The sequence below is a fragment of the Gymnogyps californianus genome, chromosome 9, assembly GCF_018139145.2.
Source record: "Gymnogyps californianus isolate 813 chromosome 9, ASM1813914v2, whole genome shotgun sequence".
NCBI classification, from domain to species: domain Eukaryota; kingdom Metazoa; phylum Chordata; class Aves; order Accipitriformes; family Cathartidae; genus Gymnogyps; species Gymnogyps californianus.
The window spans coordinates 2620918-2643871 of record NC_059479.1 but is presented as its reverse complement, the minus strand read 5'-3'; the positions used below and the strand labels follow the sequence as shown (position 1 = coordinate 2643871).

General features: G+C 42.0%; 1 long non-coding RNA gene across 1 annotated transcript in view; it reads left to right on the top strand.

Moving 5' to 3' along the window:
- LOC127019831 (uncharacterized) overlaps window positions 1-5747 on the top strand; it is a 28511-nt gene extending 22764 nt beyond the window's left edge. The window contains exons 4-5 of the long non-coding RNA XR_007766982.1: window positions 810-884; window positions 5569-5747. This is a non-coding gene — a long non-coding RNA (uncharacterized LOC127019831). The remainder of the gene's footprint in view (window positions 1-809; window positions 885-5568) is intronic.
- The last annotated feature ends 17207 nt before the right edge of the window (window positions 5748-22954 follow it).

The following is a 22954-nucleotide window of genomic DNA, read 5'->3' as shown; positions in this document are numbered from 1 at the left end:
TTTGGAAAGGTCATTATACTCCATCAAATAATCTGCAGCAGATCCTCCGTGACAGGGACATTGGTACGCTAAAATGAACTGAAATCACCCAATAGTTCCATAAAGAACAGCCTTCAGAAAATAATAGCTTTTTATTCCTTTTGCAACAGGCCCTGAACCGAAGCAGCAGCCCCGGTCTAGGGTTTTGGCTGGTGCAATTTCATTGACTTCAGAAAAAGGGCAAGCTGGTGTGAGACCTCTGCGTACTTCAGTCTCTGTGTCAGCTTCTTCTCTAAGTCCTCAGCCTCCAAGACAGCAAGCAATACGATTTTTAAACCCACTTATGCCATTTTAGAAACATTATTTATCTTTTTCTCTTCCCACTGTATTAATTATACAGTGTTAGATCTCTTGAAACATAAATACCCCAACTGCCAAAATTAGAGCAGGGTAGTGAGAACGCTGTAAGACTGCTTTTTCGGAAAAGAAAGAATAGATTTTCACAAATGCTTATTGACTTTCTAGAAACTCCGTTCTGGTACTTTTCAGCGTACTTTGATGTGCAACAAACACTCCACTATTTGACCATCTCCTGGTAGGGTTTCCATCCTCTGCACTTGGTGGAGCAGGAGACCTGATACACAGAGCCGCATACTCCAGTACATCACTTTAAACCAAGCCTTTACCATCTGTTTCAACCTCTAATTACAAATGCAAAATAACACAATTCACAATTGCATCATAAAAAAGTAAAATATAAGTGATTTAAATGCATGTGTGTGTTCCTTATGCAAGGCAACATTCATCTGTTATGTTTTACCATCTTTTAGAAACAACTCCGGGGTGAAATCCCTCTTTGTGGAGGGAAGAAAAATGATTTCATTGTAAGAAGGCATTTTTTTAAGGTATGTTTCTAAGTTATTATTGCACTTTATGTATTTCTCCCTTTACGAATTCTCCTTCTTCTGCCAAAATAGCAGTATTTATGTCATGGTGGGACGGATGGTTTCTCCAGAGCAGTCTGCTGTCCTCGAACACACAGGCTGGGGACCCCTCCTGCCGACCATGCTCTCTCCTGGCTTCCCACAACATCAGCCATGTGCTACTGCTGCTTTCCCCCCTCTTATAGATCTGTATTTATTTGTATTGTTACGTTTACATAGGCTTTTTTAACCTATAGATGGAAATATCTATTAGTTTCAGCCAGTTCATCTCCTTCGCAGAGCAAAGGCATTAGTCGTTTCAAAGGCAGCCTTTAGTTATCCCCCATCATGGAGCTTTTCTTGGGTTTGCCATCCTGGGAGACGGTGCTGTGAAGCTGCAGTGATATGTACTCAGCTAAAACTCAGTTTTCTAAAAAATTACATTAATTGTGGGGTTTTTTGTTTAAGGTCTTTGTAAAATTCCATTATCACTGTAACACGTGTGCTTAACTTTTAATTGCCATCAGAATTCCCCATTTCAGTTCACCAGCCACATTTCTTGGTGTTGAATAAGCATCTTGTGATTTCTCAAAACTTTTTTTGGCACTGAGACACCCCAAACCAAAGCTTGCATGCTCTCTAGACCTCCCACTTTTCTCCATCCGCGCCTCTGCCTTGAACAGAGATGACACCTCAGTCTGGGAGAATAGCAAACTAAAAAATCAGTTTCCTGGGGAGAAAAGAATTATTCACAGTAAGCAGCTATTGGGGAGCATCAGAGTGGCTTTCTGAGCTCAGGTCTGCTGGCGAGCAATGAGTATTTTAAATGCAGCATGCTGTGAACTTCTGAACCCTGCAACATTTGGAGCCTTTCTGGATAGTAAAATCCAAGCCGTGCGATGTATCAAGCATTACCGCATGGCCTGTGTAGCATACATAACTTGCAGCCTACGCACAGCCCTCTGTCCTGGGCTTCATCCTCCCCTTCCTCTCCCCTCCTCATCAGTGTTCTTAAAATCAGGGTCCAATATATCCAGGGATTGAACTTCATGGATTTAAAATGAAAGCCGAAGAATTTGTTTTCACTCTAACGTGAAAGGAACAATTAGCAAGGGCGCACTCTCCTTCCCATCAATAGAAGACTTTTCAATTACTTTGAAAGGCTTTGGATCAGGATCTAAAAGAGCAAAGACTTACTCCTAACAAAGATACTTGAATAGGGATGGAAAGCTGTTAATCAGACACTCCTGGCACACTAGATGCTAAAACAAGATGATCAGCACGCTTAGGGCCTTCACTTAAACTATGCCATAGGCAAAGAGATGATTTTGTGACTAAGGAATCCTGGAGGATAACTAGTGGTTGTTACAATTCTCACTACTTGTGTCTAATGCATGTTAAAGGGTTACAAATGCAACTCCTTTATTCAGTCTCATGGCAAACAGCTGGGAGAGTCCTTGTTTCAGCTGCAATCAGCTGTGGGGAATAGGGAGAGAAACAAGTCTGCTGCCGGGGAGCAAGAGGAGAGGGATTCAGGGAGCTATGCTGGGCACAGCCTGGGTGAGTGTGGGGCTACTGGGCTGTACTGGTCCTTACCTGGGGGTTAGGGAGGGCAGTAAGGCTGTGGGTGCTCGATGCTATCTGACAACGTGCTGCCTAATAGAGATGCTCCCACCATCCCTGTTCCTCATCTTGGAATTTTGTTTGGTATGAATGGGATTGAAAATACTTATTATGGCATTGGATTGCAAGCACGAGTTGAATTCTGGTGAGGTTATGAGATGGCAAGAAGGGGATAAGGAGTTACTTTTTGGGGAATGTTTTCTAGCTTTTCAATTTGCCAGCATTTGGCAACTTGGCTATTCAGAAACATTTTGGAGTTGTCTATTTCTGTTTTCTTTTCCTTCCAGTCAGCTGCAGTTTCATTTTTCTTAGCAAGCCATTCTGTACTGTTATAGCTCTGTGGATTTCTTCGAAAAGCTTTGTAACTGAACTTTTTTTTCCTATATGTAATTTGTTTTTGAAGTTGTCAGGGAACATTTTTGTTAAGAAAAACAACAAATCCACCCATATTATGAATTAGTTTTATTTGAAGAAAATATAGTTCTAGATGCACCAAGATTAAGTTGTTTGGCAATAAGAGGTTTTGGGTTCATTCCCTCTGGAATGACGTAGTCCTCATGAAACAATTGCTGAAAGGAATTGATTTTAAAATAACATGACCTGTGCTTAAAAGAAATTGGCCTCAGATAGTCCAGTAAGTTGCTTTTTCCCAGGCTTGCTTATTGTTTTATTTAAAAGCTCGTTCAGAATAGACCCATTAACTGGTCATATTCACTAATTGTGAGCTTGTCTTTTCTTTGGCTTATAAAGGCTTTGGATTGAGGTCAAAAAGACAAGGGATGTAGTAGGCAATTTTGAATTGCCAATTTTTCTCATTTTAATATCAGTTTTGTTTGGCTTGTTTGCATTATGCAGATGAAGCTGTGGTACCAGAGCCTAAAACCCTGCTGGTGTCCGCACACCACTTTGGGCTGCTGAGATCTCAATATCCAGCCCAGACGTTTCTCTTGTGGGCTGAAGGCAAGACCTTGAAGTTTGTTCTTCATCGTTTCATTCCTTTTCTGTTACTCTGGTTCGCCTGTGAGAGCGTGATCTCCTGTGTGTTGGTGATGCTGTTTTACTTTGTGCTATAGACAAATGTCATCAGTGTTTTCTTGTTTTTCATACCACATTAATGCAAATAAGAAACAAGAGTTGTTTTTAGTGAGTCCTCTTCCAGCTGGGTATTTTTAAAATCTTTTTTCCTTGGACCTAAATGGAACTTAAAAAAATAGTTGTTTTTCTAAAGGAATAGGTCTGGAACCTGGGAGGACCTCTATTGCTATTGTTCCTTCAGGGCTATAGATTTTCTTGTGAGAAAAAAACAACAAAATGATTGTCAATGTCTTTCAATTACAAACATTAGTCTTGAATCTCCAAAAGTGTTGCGTATTATAAATTAAGCTGCAATTTGAACTCTCCTTGGTTGTGTTTATCCATACATATTTATAGTAGCGTAGTTGGGCATTACAAGTGTCATTTTAATACACAATGAAGACTAAAGAGTGGTAGTTTACCAGGCAAGTTTCTGTCCAAATATGCTGCACAACTTTGGCTTGGGTAAACCGGCTGAGGTAGGTGGGATAATGCCTTGATAAGGAAACAATAGATGATTGTGGCATGACTTGAGGCAGATTTTAAGCCAAGCTTTGGTGTAGTTTCATGGTTTTTCTGAAGCAAGGCAGGCAAAACCATAGGCAGCAGCATAGAAGAAATTACCTTTACAAAAGTTTATAAAACACTTTTTTTTAATAGCTGGGTAGTCTGGTCTTAATTAATATAGCTAAGACACTTCTGTCATATCACTTCTAAATGATCACCTATGTTACATCTGTAATGCAGAAGTAGACCTGTGGCTTACCCTCATCCTGGGCAGAAGCCATTTTTAATTGTGAACTTTTAAAATGTTCTGTATATATGAAGGAGACTTAACAGTCAGGGTACTTTTCTTGGAATTTGCAGTAAGTGTATTGAGATGCTCTCACTGGTATGACTTTGTGGGGCAGAAAAATATTCTTCTAAATGGAAGAGCACTGTGGTGAAAGCTTTAAGATGATAAACAAGATATCAGTACTCCATCCCTGAATAGGGGACTATATATAGTATCTCTACTCTCAGCAATTCACAGTTGTGTTGCGTCAGATTCAGTGGTTTTGTTGTTTTGGGGACATCTGTAGCCATGACGTGAGGCAGGGTGGTCCCCCTGTGTACAGGCATGGGCTCTGCCTCGAGCCTCAGCTCGCTCCTTGGGCCGATGAGAGCAATGCAATAATGTTTACTCAAGTCAGATTGCTCGCTTTATGAAAGATTAAATAGTTATGTTGTGGTTGCTAATCTGATAAAAACAAATTTGATATTAGCTGCAGACTCCAGCCAACGTTTTTTTTATTTTTGAGAAGCGTACTGAAAATATTTTTTTTTTCAGAAATCCATACGTTTTTTGACCAATCATTATGTTAAATATTTTCCAGCATTACATTCCACCCACCCCCCCCTCCCCCGCCCCCAAAGCACCATTTATGTTAGGTGGAGAATACTGCTGCCTACCAGAATGTGAAAATAGGTTTCATTCAATTAATGAACTGGAAACAGGAAGACATTACATAGTAAATGAGGTTTACATATGATAATGTTGGATTTGTCATGTAAAAGATTGCTTCCTTTCAGCTCCCTGAAAGGACTAAATTTTGCTTTTGTACCGATTGTACAATGCTAATAAAAAGAGAAGGCTCTATGGAAAGTGTAACAATAAACTAAATCTATAATTCTAATGAGCGGAAAAAAAGACGATGATATTTTAATACGCACGTAGATCAGAGCTAGGTAATAGCGTCAAAAGCTAAAGGCTCAATTGCAGCTTTGCAACAGACTCCATACGTAGAGCAGCGTCTCTCTCCTATGCCGTGAACGATGCACGTTGGCTGGGATGGGTGGGGAGGAGGAGCTGAGGCTTCACCCGCTCCTTGCCCTTTTGCCCCCATTTCAGTGGGAATAAATGACATCCAGTGACCAGAAACCAATGAGCCCCTACTCAATGCTATCTGAAAGCTGCCTTTCCTCGCAGGTTGCACCAGGTTGGACAAGAATGCTGCCTGGTCAAAGGCAAGAAGAGGTGGAGCAGTGTGGGTTTTATTTATTATGACTCTTTTTCTCCAGTAATATATTGTATCTTTTTTAATCAAGCCAATTAAACTAAGGTAACAGACAATAAATATTCTCCAATTAGTTCAGTGTCACCACCTGTTATGATCCAATTGTAAGTCTTGTACAATTTGTTTTTCTTAAAGTTGATATCGTAAAAAGGGATATTACAGAATCTTGGTACTTTTTAATACGGAGGCAGAAGAAATATTGAAAATGTGATTTGATGATGAAAAACTTAGAAAGTAGAAGGGAAATAAATTCTGGAAGGAAAATCTTAAAAGATGTCACGAGTTGCGGATATGTCTTATCATTCTGAATGCTCTGACCCATCCTTTCTATATGCGTATTGACAATGTTTCTAGGGCTCTTTAAATGTGTGTTTTCGCCAGCATGGTAGCTAGGTGAGTTGAGTTTAACATTCGTCTCTTGCTCCACAGGGACTATGGGGTTTTTTTGTCTTTATCGTTAGTAATTCTCCTTTGGTAGTTTCCATCTCTGAATTTACTGCTCCTCCTGCTGACCTGGAGCAAGCGAAGCTCCGGTGGCCCCCAGCACCGGGGCTGTGCTGATGCTGCCCTCCTTTCTCTACAGGGGAAGAAGCTTGTGCATGTCATCTCCTGTATGTTTTCGTGTCATGGAAATTGTCTTCAAATCTCAAAACATATGTGTTAAACCTCTTTGTGGGGGGGGAAAAAAAAAGTCTCTTTCTGACTTTTCTTCTGGAGGATATCAAGGGCAGTTAATCAGCACGCTTTTAACGGTAGGCTTTCAGCAACTGGAAGTCTGTTAATTATACCTCTCCCTAATTTCCTCTTTATTAAACTAAGGAGCATCATCCTATTCCCATGAGTCATACTTCTTCACCCCTGACTGTTCTTGCTGTTCTCAGTTGGACTTTGCTTAATTCTTTCCAGTTTCTTTGCACCTTTTTTAAAAATATGAGCTCAAGATGGGACACAGCATTCTAGCTGAGGCCCCATCTTAACGAGGGTAGGATAATTACCACAGGGGTCTCATGTAAGATGCTCTTGATAACAAATCCCTGAAATTACCTTTTCTGGAGCAGTTTCATTCCTTTGTTTGATACTGAGCTCGTAGGCCGCTATAACTTTGAAACTCTTCTCTGTAATACAGCTCCCTTACTGGCAGTTTCCCATTTGCATTTGATTTCTCCTCTGTAAGTGTAATGCTTTACACTTGGCTTTATTGAATTTCATCTTAATTTCAGACCATCACTCCAAACTGTTAATATCTTCTTGGATTTTGATCCAGACCTCCCAAGGGTTCCCACCATCCCAGCTCCTCAACATTGCAAATTTTATAAATGTAATCTCTTTTTCCCTTTAACTGAGTCATTATGAAAATATTGAACACAGCTGGAGCAAGGACAGATCCCTGAGGAATCGCACCTGAAATTTCCTCCTGGTTTGACAGTGAACCATTGATAACTACTCCTTGAGAGCAGTTTTTCAGCCAATTGTTCCCTCCACTTTATGGTAATTTTATCTAGTTCTAGACCATATTTTCTTAGTTTTATTATGAGAACGTCATGTGAAACAGTATCAGAAAGCTTACTAATAACAAGATGTATCACATCGACTGTGCCTCCCTTATCCACAAGGCCAGTTATACTGTCAAAGAGGGAAATTAAATTGGAGAGCTCTGTGCATGAGACTTTTTTTTTTTAATCAAGCCATTTGAGTTATGACCCCTGCAATATTAGATAATTTTTTCAGAAATAACAAACATGCTGCTTTTTTTGAGGCTACCACAGTAAGACAGTTTGCTTGTTTGTTGGTTGGGGTTTTTTTTAAGTAATCTGGGTGATGCGAGATTAAGAATAATGGTTTGAGAGCAAAAAGCCATTATCTGACTGTTACCAAAGACAAAAATTAGGGTGGGAGCAACAAGCCTTCCTCCATAATAGTGTTTTCTCCATTTCAAGCTGATCAGTAGGAAGTAGATTTAGAAGTGCTTTACATTATTTCACATCATTTACTGGTAATCTAACCAGCATGTACTGCATGTACCCTAAGTGCTGATTTTTTTAAAAGCATAAGAGGAAGAGCAAAAGAACTTTTATTCTAAGTCATTCTGTAATTTACACATTTTTGTATCAACCCACTTACTAGTGCCATACATAAGTGTTTCCTCTGAACAGATTTAATTTTTAATTTTCCTGAATCAGTGTTAACCAGGAAAAAGGTAATTGTTGTCAAGAGTATTCAAACTGTCAGAATATCATTCAATCTAAAAGCTGTTAGAATCTGTGCAAAAGTAATTACTGAAACTCTATTCAACTGTAATAATAACCTGCCACTGATGACAGCAATTACTGGGGAAAGTGTAATAGAAATCAAAGGCGCATTTTTCTCTGACAAGTGCATTTCTAACTAAGGTTTACATTGGTTGAATAGTGTTGACAATGATGATGTGCTGTATCACTCTTAATCACGGTTGGCATGATGTTACAGTTTGAACTGCTCACTGTTAGAGGAGGACTAATTGCGTGTTTCATTTGACACTGTCCATGCTTTCTGTACATAGGAATATATATTATAGATGAGCGGAGTTTAAGTGTTGTGCCTCATTGCCTGACTCGCGTCCTTTTTAAGTGTAGGTTATAAGTACCTTTGCATTTAATATAAAGGCTCCAATTAGAGTCGGGATGAACTAGTTAGGTCAGCTTCTAGTATGTACAGAACACAGAGGGATGGGAAGGAGCATGGTGGCAAAAGTCAGCCCACCTTCTGCTTCCCGGCTAATGAAGGTCATGCAGAGTCCTGTTCCCGCATTTACCTTCCTGGGAGGTATAGCTGTCTGATCATATAGATTTGAGAAGATGGTTCTTCAGTGCTTCAAGTTAGTAAGAAGTCACTGAAGCAAGGAGTCGGTCGTTGTTATTTATTATTGTCAGATCTAAGTCTTGGTGCTTCCCTTCAACTCACATAAAAACCAAGACCTATGTTGGCACACACAAGGTGCCAGTAGGAATAACTGCCCTGGCTTTGGTGGACCTGTGTTAGGAGAAGATTTAGTTGTATGCGTTATTTGGAGAGGGAGGAAGAAAGGACGTCCTTCTTGACAGCACTGATTCCTCTGTTGAAGAATTTTGTCCACTTTTTCATCAATAGATGAGAAGTTTTCTCCAGAATTTTCGCCTGTTGTGAGAACTCCTTAGGAACAGCTCAGTTTCAGAATAATCCATCCACAAATCTCTGTTTCAGCATCCCTCGTGTGCCTCCTACAACACCCCCTGTTTCTGGGAATAAGCTCAGGAAACCTGTCCTTTGGGAGCAATACTGGGGCAGGCGGCCAGAGTGCCACATGTATTCGTCCTGCCCAGTCGTCCTCAAAATAATTCCCAAGACACATTAAAGCATCACAGAGGGAGCTAATTTTAGTGGGTTTTTTCGCTGCCTTTGGGTGCATCAGAGTAACTCTAAGGATTGTACACGTGCAGGAGATGATGTACAGGTCTGGAGCAAAGATAATGAGAGCAGTTTCAGAACACACCGATGGTCAGGTTTTCATGCAAGAAATTAGGTCCATTGATTTTTTTATAGAGTGGAAGAAATGAAGATAACTGGGTGACATTGTGCAGTTAATCGCATTTCTCTTGTTAGGGCTGTTTTGTCCTTCATATATTTCCACAGAGCAAAAGCCCACGTTCGCTAGAAAGGCTGAAACTCATTATTATTTCATGGCAGAGCCGGCTATCTCCACCAATGAGACTCAGTAGGAAAAATGCAGTATGGAACTTGGGTGGAGAGTAGGGAGACAAAGAAGTAAACAGTCTTTCCAAGGCCACCAAATAGGCCATATCCATGAAAGTTAATCCAAACTGCACGCAGGACTTTTTTACGCTTCCAGGAGGCTTTCTGAAACAGCTTTTAGGTGGTGCCACACCACAACGAAATCATTGACTGTCCCTGCAATCCCACTTCCCCGAGATATTTCTGAGCTTTTACAAACCACTTGCATGCACTTTAATGTGTGAGGAGTCGGAGTAGATTCCGAGGATGATCTTGTGGACTTAAACACATGCCTAACCGTTCATCAAATTGGGGCCTTGCTTGGCTCCAGATAGGAGACTGCCAGGAGGAGTTCATTGTATGGTTCTACTTATTGCACTAATTGCCTGTTTATGTTTTCTGACAGCCAACACTACCCGATAATTTTTATAAACAGAGGCTCTTTCACAAAATCTACTAAATAAAAGTCACAGCTCTTGAAAATCAAAATGATTTTAAAGGAAACTTGATTTTTCCCCTCTGATTTTCCTATTGATGTTTAACAGTTGCATCAGATTGGGTCCCTGGTGTTCTGTTAACATGTGGCTCTCTTTTATTATAACATAACAATAATGCAATTCAACTGAAAACATGTGTTAAAACACTCTTAGATTTTGTGCACACCTTATTAATTATACTAACTGCAAAATGATGGGGTCTTTGACAATCGTTTCTATAAACTCTTTGGGTTTCTAAAATGATGGACTACCTGAATGAAGGTAGTGCTTTTCTGGTTTATTGAACAGTTGCAGGCAGGCTTTTGCATAGCTAGGTGATACGTATATTTATGTACACCGTGCTGATGAGCAGTTGTACTTCATTCCTTAGTTGAAATAAGACATGAGAGTGACTAAAACCAAAAACACCCCAGGATCTCCTCCCTGATTGGAGTTTTCTACCTAAGAGAAAAATAACGTGAGCTACATCTGAACTACCCGAGGAAACAGCCTGTGCAAACTCTGTGCTCAGCGTTGCTCTTTGCTAATTACAGATGCTGGATTTTTTCTTAGAGGGCTGCAACCACAACAAGGTGGCACAGGCACTCTGCTGTGCGCAGGGTTTCCATACGGCTCTTTCCGTAGGATGAAAACACCCGGGACAGAGCTCTGCCTCCATGACCGTCACTCCACTGGTGACAGTGCTGGTATGACCATCAGTCATCCTTCTTACAAGGTAATAGGAGACAACGTAGAGTTTGAAAACCGGATTCCTTACAGAGTTCATACAAACTCTGAGTTAGTGTGCTTGTGCAGTTTGCACTTCCATGCCCAGGTGGAGAGATCAGGCAGGTATCTGTGTGACTTGCAGGTGCGAATGTGTGAGCTACATATATAATGAATTATACAAAAGAGTTGCGACCTCTCCCACTATACCCATGCAAATTTGTTTGGGAATTTAGAGACATTATTACTACTGATGGTTTTCCCTTTACCCATTTGCCTTTCCAATGCTATGCTTGCTGGCAGCATGTAACAAAACCCCATCATCAAGTGCATAGAAATGATTAGTCAGGTCTCCACCAGATTAGGACTTTGGCTTAAAAAGAAAAAGCCAGTTACTTGCTTTCTCTTTTTCCATGTCCTTAAAGGATCATATTATAAATCTTTTCTCTGAAAACCTGAGGACCATATTTTTTTTTTTAAAAGCAAGAGAGCTGAGATTAATGGAGATCATATAGATAACATAAATCCATTGTCTCAAGAGAGCAGAGACTTTAAGAAAAATACTAATTATCACAACTTTCTGATAAAGTTATCAAGTCTGACAATCCAGTGTACTTGCTAGAAAATTGTAAAGTGTAAATTATAAGGCTCTTTGGAAAACGGCAGATGCAAGACACCATATTTTCACCCCAAATCTCTTCCACTCATTCTTCCAGCCCTTTCCCCTCTCTCCCCCTTTGTTCCAGCTCTATGGTTGTTTTTTGTTGCATTTCACCATTGCCTTCTCTATCTGCTTTAGCAGCAAACAAAGGAACTGGTAATGGCCAAAAAAGGGTGGGAACAAAATCTGAGAGACGCCAGAGGAAGGTGGGCAGTAACAGCACAACTGCGGTTGTTCCTCCAGCCCAACTACGGCCACCGTGGACCAAGGGTGCTGCTGGGGTGGGCCGCAGACAGGAGCGCTTGGCCGGGTGGTCTTCTCTAGTCATGCCACCCAGGCACCAGTTCACTGTGTCTGGATCGCAGCAGTACCCTGCCTGGAGCTGGTACCCCTCCTGGTTTTGTGCAGTGGGGGAAAAAACCCAGGAAAACAGGGGAGCTACTTCAAGGATCCACCTCTTTCAATGTGATTAGTGTACACCCACGGGCTTAAATGTCCCTTCAGTTCCCATCACTTAGAACTCCAATCTTTTTCAATATTTTACGTTCCTTTCTCAAGGTTTTTGTTGTTTGGCTTTGTGGGTTTTGTTTAAATATTTATTTCATCTGATGGTTAATATGAGATTTCACTCTTATTGTGAAGGGTTGCTACTTGCTGAATTTATTAACGTCGGTTGAAGCTGCACAACTGACTCCTGTTCAGGTGTGTCAAATGGAACCATATTGACTACTTGTCACTGAAATTTCTTATCTAAGCTGAGGCCCAAAGCTACTAGCAACTGGTATTTGTCCATTGATATCTAATAATGCTCTGCTAGTTTACATGAGCTGAAAATCTGCTCAAAATAAGAGAGCAGTGGTGGGGATTTGTTATTGGAAGTTGTCTTCTCCAGAGGCTTCTCTCGCTACAGGAGGAGACTGAAGAGGAATTAAAAAAACCCTAAAAACCAAAACAGTGAAATGGAGTGAAAGTGCCTACTGTATGATCAGGCTTCTGGAGACCCAAAGCAAACTATATCCAATGGAAATGAGATAAGATGCCCTTTGAGTGTACATCAGGCTAACAGCCCATTTTCTCCTCTGAAATCTTGCACTCACTCTGCAGAGCTGAGATGGCCGTAGAGCTTTAGTTTCTCTTTCTGCAGGGATAATCCATCATTGATATTTTTGCTTTGATACCAAGTTTACATTTAGTCAAATTGAACACCTAATAAGCAGGAGTACCTGACTTAAAGATGCGTCGTTACCATCTTAACCTGGCGTGACCGCCTCAAATGGACAATCGTAGAGAAGATGGTATCCAGGCCAGTGATGAGACTTCAATGTGTGGCACTAAGGACAATATCTGCCTTGCATATTTCTACTTGCCTACATAATCATGCATAGCTTTCTATTGTTCCAAGAGTTACTCAAGCATATAATAGAGTTTCAATGAGTTCAAACCTCCTGTTTTAGACGGTGTTTTAGTGAGTTGTTTTTCTGCCTCAGCATAGATTAGATTTTTTTTTTTATCAGCCCTGTCAGATCCAGGGAAGCACATGGAGAGAGTGTTAAGGAAATCGTGGATTGTAAATGCTGACTACACAGCTATATCACAAATTTTAAAATGTAGGAAACAAAAATATTACCTGAAGTATACCTGTGACACCTGCTCAGTAACCCTCTGTCTGTTAGCGAGAAATAACCCTCTGGCCCCAAACACCTCTTTCGCCGGGCACAGATTCTGCATCCGCAGGTGGAATTTCAACCCGGTGCAAGCGAACTCGCATGGCAGAGCCAGGGCTTCGTCCAGGGAATGGCAACCCCAGACAGGATTTGTACCCAGGAGTTTTACCTGGTAATTTGGTTTGCAGATTCATAATGATGGTTCAAGGAATCTATTCCATTTTGCTGGGGTCTCATAGCGAGTCACGGACAGTGATGCTGGTTCTAAAGGATCCAGTCTCCTGAACCCTGTGCCGTGTCCCCAGGATCTTGTGCAATTTCTGTCATAATAATGTAATGAGGAAAAACAATTGAAAATAATATATTTAAGTGCTTCTGGGCCTATGTTGTAGTGAATGCTTTAAGTACACAAATGATTGACTCGTGAAACAGGAACGGGAACATGGTATGCGTACCAGTGGAAGTGATACCCACTCAGGCTAGTCAATGCCATTCTCCCTGCCAGTGGTTGCCTCCTCCGTTAGCCTCTGATCAGGTACTGTGTGCTCATGCTCCTAGTCCTTCTCAGCCAGGTTGGTTTAAACTGTTTGAATTACTAGTCCCAGTTACCCCAGCTGAGGGTTTTTTTTTTTTTCTTCCCCCCTGAAGAGAATTAAAGTGCTCATTTGGACTGCTTTGCCAACGGATCTGTTCAAAACCTCCAGCAAGCGGATTTTAATGAGCAGCTGGGGGAGTAACTTCTTCCTGGCACAGGCTGCTCCTAAAGAGGCTATCTGTGCATATCCTTAAGACATTTTAAGAGACTGAACATTTTTATATCTTCAAATCATATTACAAGTGACTTCAGGTGTTGCACTGCTTTAAGTCATTTGATTCCTTAAGACTGCATGGTGCCCGTATCTGCCATTAGCACATCCCTTTAATGATCAAGGCTGGACTGTTCAAACGAGCTTAAGCAAGTTAGCACTCAAATCCCTTGGGCAGCCAGCAGGACAGATTTGAACACATCAGTCCTGCTTCTTAATTAGATCCCAAAATCTCAGAGTAAAAATCAAGTGATGTTCTAAACAATTCTTGTGTAATTGCTATCTTAGTTAATTTTTCCTAAGGATTTTCAACCTTGTTTTAGAAGATTACATCAGTTGTGCACTTAACATTAAGCAGGTAAATAACCTCACCTCTCCGCAGCAATAATTTAAGCAGCCGTTAAGTCATACGAACACCTTTGGAAGTTAGGTGAATGCTTAAATGTTTTGCTCAATAGGTGTCTAATATTAAACAGGTATTTATGTGCTTTGCTCTACCAGAGCCTTAAAGATATAATTTAAGTAGCTGGGTGTCTTCTCCTAATGACTATAATAAAAGATCAGTGAGGGAAGGTGGTGGGAAAGTGTGTCAGATGCAGTGGTGGTTCTGGAGAGTGCAGGAATGGATTAGAAAATTTTCCATCTCTCTTATTTTCATTTTTCAAGCACGTAAAAAAGGAATCTCATCCTTTTCTTCAGGTGAGTAAATGAAAGGACTGCTTTCAAAACAGCTGCAGGTAAATTTCCAGTTTCTTTCTGTGCGTTTGGCCACTTGAAGAAAAAGAAACCTGTCTGGCAGGCAGATGTGCTTAGAGAGACTTTTCTGTGCTTTCTCAGAGGGAAAATGTTTAAAAATGAAAATAAACTCACTAAGGGCCATACGATGCATGGTGCTTTATTAGCCATTGTTCTATTATATGACCCATCATTCTGCCTTAATACATGCACAGCAGCAAGTACCCGTGTTTTAGAAATGGCAAACCTGTGCTGTTTGTCTTGTGTTTTCTCCAGTGGACAGCATGCTATTATTGTCACACTCTCTGGTTATATTTAATGCAAGGAGGATACAAGTCCCTTAAAAAAATGTCACTTCAGTGGTACTCTATGCATTTTTATTCCTGAATATTAAGTCCCAATTTTTATAGCCTTAGCTCAATCTGTGGCTTCATAAAACATCATAAATTGGAGCTTAGCTTTACAGGCAAGCAAGATGATTTGATAAGCATGGGATTGCCCCTACTACATCAAATAACGTTTCCTCTCTTAGTATCCAGAAGCATTGAGTTATGGCACTGGTTCAGTAGCCAGCCAAGAGATATAAGAAGCCCTATGCAATTAACTTCTTGCATCTTGTCTTTTTTTTTTTTTCCAAGGGGAAAAAATGAGAAAAGTTCTTTTAACCAGGTATTTTCTTCTAATTTTACCTCATAGCAGAGTCAGCTAAGTGCAACCTCTTGTCAGCACAATCATTATCTGTAATTTACATGCAAGAAGCAACAGAAACTTTTAGGATGAAATGAATGTAAAACCAGAAACCTCTGCCTGTTCCATCATCCAGCCTTGCAAGTACAGTAGCTATGTCAGTGACTGTATTAAGAGCTATTAAAATGGCTTTGATGTATTGCTGGATTTTGGTATGATTTTCTAGGTTTTATTATTCCTCTGCCTATCATTTGCTGTTTTTAAATGGAATCTACTATTATGGGATACGGGCGGTCTGTTCTTCAGAGAGGGCTCTGCACCAATAGCCCTTCTGCTCATCTTCAGTGGCAGGTACAGGGAGATGCTAACGATCCCCTGGTAGTTCGGTGTCCTAGCCACCATTTATACTATTTATCATCAAAGAAGATTCTGATATTCAAGGTTGTGTGCAGGCACAGGAGCTGCATACGTAATGGCTCTGCTGTTTGGTGCTGCAGCCCGAGAGCTGCATGGGTTTAACTCGGCGCAGATCTCCATCGGTGCTTACAAACCACCGCTGGTCCCTTCGGCTCTGCTCCCGGTAGCAAGCGGTGTGGCCCAACGGCAGCCGAGTGAAGGAGTCAGTGCTGGTCTCCTCAAATTCTTTTCCTTGGTCCAGTCTTATTCTCTTTAGATAAACCGCCTTTCTCCATCTGTGGTCAGGTAGCGCTCGCTCAGCCATGGCTGCTTCATGGGTCTGCTGCGTGGGGTTTTGGCAGTGTTTTTCCACAAAGACCTGCACTGTGTTTTAAGGCTAATTCGATACCTGGGTGACATGTAGCGGTGAGAAAAACAATAAGATTATTGAGAAAAGAATAGCATTTAATGAACACTAAAATGTATTATTCCCTTTCTAACAGAGCTGCCTAAAAACTATTGATTTCGCTACCCACAGATTTCTAATAATAAAAAATTTAAAGCCTTACTATCATCCCCTCAAATCAGGTTTATTTCCAGCATGACTGAACGCATAAATTCACCAGTTAGAACTATGGGACTCAGATCTTCCAAATTAACAAATTCCTCTTCAAGTCTAACAAAACGTGCCATTTATCTGCACGCACATCTTGGGAGTCAGCATTGCTTAGTGAGAAAAACAAACCGAAACTGGTTTGCCTTGTTCGCTGTTTGGCTGCTGCTCTTTCTCCCTCTGGGTCAGCCATCTTAATGAACGCCTCCCCATGCGTACTTATTTCCGTAACTCTATTTACAAATATTCTTATGTTACATCTCTTTGACCAAAATTAATGATAATAGGTTGTTTTGTCCTTGCCTGTCACTCTAGTTAACCTCCCATTAAACTTCTTAGGTCAAATCTGGAATGATAAGGCTCTAGTAGCAATATCAAGGTACCTCACCTGGCCCTTTAGCCACTCTGTTGCAGCTACATCTGCATTCATTTTTACTATTCATTTGGCCTTTTTTTTTTTTTTCCCCCTTCTTCTTTTCACCACTGATAAGATGCCACAAAAAGACTGTTGGCCAAGCTGCTGGTTCTCCTTGCAGAGCGGTTATCCAGTGTATTGCTGGCAGTGCCTTTAGGGGGAAATACATAAGTTGGAAATCAGGCTTCCAAAAAAACAAACAGCACTTCTGATTAGTGGCTCATATTGTTATCCTTCCTGCTTCATTTGTTTTCCAGATGGGCGAAATAAAGGTCAACAACCCTAGGGCAACGATCTGATTTGAAAGAAATGTGATTTCTGAAAGGGAAATTTGCAAAAATAGCCATAACCAAGAAATGAGAAACATTTTAAGAAATTGGCAGTTCAGACTAATCTTCCATGTAGTTTATCTTCATGAACTGGTGATATTATATTGTCCATGCAAATACACTGATGATCCAGTCCTGTTCTTTTTGTGGCATTTTAAAATCATTTTTCTTTATTCAAATTTTGATATTGCTATCGTCGTGAACAAGGCAATAAAGGGGACCATTGCGCACTTAATTAAAAAAGAGGCACGTTGTAGGCTACAGTAGCCATAGTTTCCCCGGAGGGAGAAGCTGGAGCTGCCACGTCCCCAGGCTGGCTGGGAACTGCTCTTCCCACCCTCCATCCCCTCCCGTTCCCATGCGTGCTTCCCCGTGTCCTTGCTCCAGTACATTGTGGGATGCGCTATGCCGTGGGCTCCTCCTGCGTCCTTCGTGGCTACTCATAGATCGGGCCAGCGCTTCTCCAGGAGGTCATCGAGTACCACGCATCCATTGCGCGGCGAGGAGGGCTCATGGCAGAGCTGTGAGCAGGAGCATCCCTCCGCCGTGGCTCACCCACTCGGTCACGCCTGGGAGCCGGGATTTCGGGAGCCGCTGCCTGGCTCCCGTGCGTGCCTCCTCCTAAAATCTGGGTCATGTCTCCCTCTAGGGGCTCGCCACGAGGATGAAACCCCCCTTCCCCTGGCAGAGGAGGCTTGGAACGCGCCGCGAGCCTTCTTTCGGCAGCAAGCCCGTGTCGGAGACAAAAGGTCTTTAAGCTTGTAGAGGCTCTGATGTAATACAGAGCGTGTACCCCTGGAAAACACAGCTTAAAAGTTTTATGTTGATAAAGTTTTCTGGCAGAAGTGAAATTCCTGCCTCCTATCTGGGCTATGAGGAGGCTGAGCTGTAGGCCGACGCGGTTTTGCTGTGTGGATGAAGGTCCAAGCAGTCTTGTCTCTGCTCTGTGCCATGTCCCCAGCCCTGGGCAGCGGTGACGCTGCTCCTGCACCCGCTGGGCAGGGCAGGGGGTGCGACCTGGCCGCACTCGGCACCCCAGACCCACGCTGGGTGCCCATCGTCCTCCTCTGCGGCGTCCTGAGGCATTTTGGAGGCGGATGCTGCTGTCTTCTGGGGAGACATGCTCTTCCAGAGGGTACTGCTGGGTTCTTTGCTGATCACTGATGCAGTCATAGTGTAGGGACAGGGGAGAGGATGGGGACACGGGCATGGTCCCCCAAAGCAGAGAATGAAGAAGAAAATTGTGCGGAACATCAGGCTTTTATTTCAATGTATTGTTGAAATGGAAAACTAGAAGTGTCTAATCGGTATGATACAGTATTTAAACAGAATTCATCAAGCTGAATTTTGAATTTGCAGTTTAATTTGACACCTTTGCAGGCTTTTTGGCTAGTTTGTATTTCCTGTTTTTACAGCAACAAGAGCAGTGGGAATTTTCCTGTTTAGCAGCCAGGCAACCGTGATAATCATTCTGTGCCACCATTGACCTGATGTTGATCTGAAACTCTGGGAAGAAAAGAGGTCTAATAAATAAATATAAATCAATAAATTCAATCAAAATATAAAGGACTGTCTTCCTAGAGGCACAAGTGGGAATTGCAGGAATTGCAAGGCAGCCCATGTGATTTGAATGACTCTGCTGGTCCTGAGTGAGAAATCAAGTACAGCTCTCAAAGACTTCACTTTAATTAGGACACACAGAGTTTCATTTCACCAACTTTAATCACTTAAAATTTAGACTAAGGCTTCCTCAACAGTCGGCTGAGAGATGGGATGAGTCATGTTCTGGAGGAGTGTGTTCATTAGCTGTGGTACATGATCATCTGGGCAGGAGGTGCCTAATTTTTAGATGGCCAAAGTTAGGTGCAGTTCATCTCATCCCTCTTGACAATTGCTTCGTGGGCCTTTACAGCCACTCCCCGAGGAGTTAGCAAAGAATCCTGTTTACGACAGCAGTTATTTACATTGAGATGATTTCCCATTGCCTGAAAGTAATTAATCTTTTTTAAATTATGCTTGTTCAGTCAGCAAAACTAAGGATCTCTGTAAAGATGTAGTGGCAGTGTTGCTGATAAATAATCTAAAAAATTTTTGAAAAAGCCAAAAACAATTTGGGTACAATTATTTTTTCATTCACTGCAGTGTAAATCAGGAATAGCTCCTGAACACCCAGCTTGCATACCAAAGACTTTACATGCAGCTCATATAATGATTATGAGCCTTTGGGTCTTGCAGGATAACTTCACTGATGCTATGAAACCAGGATATATCAGATAGATGCAACCCCTACACAAGAATTACTACTCGCTTGTTTATATTAACCCTAATTGAAGAATATAGTTTTGCTCAAAACGAAGCGGAAGGATTTTGCTGATTTGGGGGCCTGAGGATATTATGTACATATCTGCTGCAAAATGGAAGCCTTTGCTCCAATATGAGCTCTTGCAGCCCAGTGGGAAAGAGAGACAACTGACTGTAAAAGGTTTGTATTGGGGCTAGAATAAGGAAAAAATACTCCGTGATTACCAGGAAGTCAATCCTTATTTGGTGTTTTTGCTGAATATGCATTATTGCCATGAAAGCCATCTCTCCTTACCGTGAGCCCTGCAAGATGCTCTGGCTTTGCCCTGAAGTACCATGTTTAAGTAATCACTCCCAGGAGAGCAGAGACCTGCGGCTGGTGGGGCAGGGGTTGTGATGCGGGTGCTGGGGGAATCGTCCTCCTCCCACCCCAGGTGCCACCTTCAGCAGATCCACGTCAGGGAAGCAAAGCGTAGATGCAGGAGATGTTTTACCTGGTCACTTGTCTCTCTTCTGCCTGTCCCAGAGAGGAGAGCTGAGGGTGAGTTTAGCTCTTGAATTTTCCTTTCTTTCATTTTGATTCTTCTGCCTGTGGATGTTTTGGCTGAGGTCGCCTCTCTGGGGTGGTGGGACCAGTCCTGACTGCGAGGTCTCAACCTGGAGGTCCCTCATGGCTCCGGACTACTCCCTGATTATTGAAAGAGAAGTATTAGAATTAATTTTATTCTCCTTATAAATCAGCTAAAGAACATATTTGAAGGAGGTGAAAATACCTAATGACACAGAGCGGTGGGCAGGCGCTCCGTACAGAGGGAAGGCTCGTCGGGTTAGCGACGGTGCGCTGCAGGCAGGGCACGGGCAGACAAATGTGCCTTGAAACCAACCCTGACAAGCGGCGAGCAGCGAGAGGCAAGGCTCCGCCAGCGCATTAAGAAAAGCCTGTGTGTGTGTCTCTAGCGCTGAGCAGGAAGGAGCCAGGCGTTCACACGGTCAGAATCAGGGACGTGTAAATAAGAGGTAATAAATACAAGCCAGAGAGAATGATGCTGGCATTGCGTTAGGGATGGAAAGTGAGGTTTTAAATTTTTTATTTTAGTTACAGAAATTCAGAGCCAGATCTAATAAAAGGCTTAGTATCTAAACTGGGTTTAGTATCTAAACTGGGCTGTCCCACTTGGCAGTGACGTTTGCGTTCAGGCCAGGCAAGGACAACGCTGGGGCTCAGCAGGGCGAGGGGACCCTCATGGTCCCTCTGACCGATCAGGGCCAAAATAAGTCTCCAATTTCAATGGGAACAGAGTCCCTGTGACTTCAAGAAGGTGGCCTGAGTCCAAGTGTCTCTGGCGGTGTTTTGTGGCTGCTGTGGGTGCTTTCTCAGATTTTCTGCTGATTATGCTAGAGCAATACTGCAAGGAATTTATGCATAACGGACATAAATCTCGCTATACGAGCCACCTGAGAGGCAAGAAAAATGGTCTCTGTCAAGGATCTACATACAGAAATACATTAAACAGCAGCTCTCTGTAGAGCAGGAGCTTCGGTTTCGAATGTAGGTTTGGGGGAATAATGAAGAATAAAATTAGCGCTTTGGTAATGCATTAAGCCTTTTGGGGGGGTTTCACTGGCAGATTTTTATAGCCTTAAAAGATAAATGGTGATGATAATAAATTTTTCTAACTTTTAAACCATCCTTCCAAAGGAAGATGCAGAAAGCTTTTCCTGCACAGTTGCAGAGCTGGAAGAGCTGTTCAGCTGGGACTTCAGACCACCATTGTAACTTCCAATTAGCAAAACATACATTAAAAGCGGCTGCCTACCAGGACGGGAGGGCTTCTGATGGCCGTGATAAATGGCTGCGCGTCCCGCACTATCGCTCACGTTTCTGCACGGGGTCTTAACAGGGCTGTTTGTGAATCGTCCACGCAAACTTCGTCAAGCCCCGGTTATCCATCAGAGGGGAGATGCCTTTTAGCGTGGGATCGTGTCTGTTAATGACACTGCTTCTTCTCTTCGACCAGGACGGGCGCGATATTTTTTCAGTGACTGAGAGCTGCCAAATGGTGTTGATAAAAGGAGTTTAAAAACAAAATCGTAAAATGAAAGCGCACTCACTTCTTTCAATGTGTTAGTTATTACAAAGGGAAACGTGATGTTATTAAAGTGTGTACGAGCCTCTCCCCGTCACATTTCTGTGACTCTGGCTTTGTTATACATATTCTCATAAATTATTTTGTTGCTATAGCAATACTTTTCTGTGGGCCTAATCCTTTCTCATCTAGAGTGAAGTCCTTTACTTTGCTCTCTCAGTGCAATGGGGCCTTTACTTTGGCAAATTACCTTTCAAATTAGATCTTGAGGTTATGTTTGCTTTTTCTTTCCAGTGCTAATCTGGATTAGGGAATTCTTAATTTGGGTTAAAATGGATTTGGAAATTCTTAGTAAAATAAGTGCTGAGAGATCACATCTGTAAAACTATAACATATATCGTGCGTGTGTGTGTGTGTATATATATGTATGTGTGTCTGTATCTTTACAATCAGAATGGATCTTCTCATCCTATAACGTCTCCTGTGTGGAGAGGAAAGTGGTGGGGAAAAGAGAAACATATGATAAGAAACTCTGTATGCTTCACATTTGCAGATTTCTGAATTGCATTCGCACTATAACCCTTCTCAGCATTTAAAAAATATCTCTCAGTCAAAAAATTTTTTCCCAGCCATGCGGCAGGAGGAGCAGAGCAGCAGGGAGGATCGCGGGACGGCACAGGGCAGAGGCAGTGAGCTCTGATGGGTCCCAGCATTGGTGGCTTTGTTCTAATCCATAAATTTCCTTCTTTTTCTTTCCTCTTTTTTTCATCGGTTTTCTTTTGTGTGTGTGTATGTTTTTACAGTGCTCATGGACCAAGTATCTGCTGTCCCTTATGCTGAGTCATTGCAACTCTCAGCAATCCTTTGCTGTGTGGTGCATGGATCAGCAACAGGGGTGACAAGATTTAAATGACAAAATAGATACTTACTATTGTATATGTGTATGAAAGTCAGGTTCAAGGCGAAAGGATTAACTTGTTTGCTTTGTATTAACTAATACTTATTAAACAATGTTCTCTTATGTTAATTTTTAAATGGACAAATTTAGGAATGAGACCAGACTCTGGATGATCTTTCCTTAATACCCTAGAAGAGTAATTATAATACCAGCTATGTCGCCAGAAGCATGCAAAATTAGTAATCATGAAAGGTCAATAAATGTAACTCAAATTGTTGAGCAGCAGAAAGCTGCTATTGAAGGGCAACAAAGGGCTGGATTCTGGTACTATTACTTCAAATAAAAGCATTTAAAGTCCAGCACTAAATTCATTGCAAAGGTCTGAAATTCAGCCAGAGGGTCTCGGGTTAGTGGCAAGGGGTGACTATCAACCACAGCAGCCTCGTTAGGCTCACAGAGATTGGCATGCATTTGAATTCAGCCCAATGTATTCATGGTCGCTCCTATAGGCAAATCTATTCAGATGCATCAACTCTTTCAACTGTTCCCATTTGGGTAAAAGCTTCTAGCTCCTCCAGCCTTCCCAGCTGACAGATGCAGGTATCTTAGCTTCTGCTGCGCTGCTTTAACACCCCCATGTACTTCTTCCCTTATGAACAAAGTCCCTCCTACAGTGAAATGAAACCCTGATGTCTCCCTGTTTGAAAGCTCACGGTGACAGTGGGGTAGGATGGAAGAGGTAGGCGCAGTACGGATG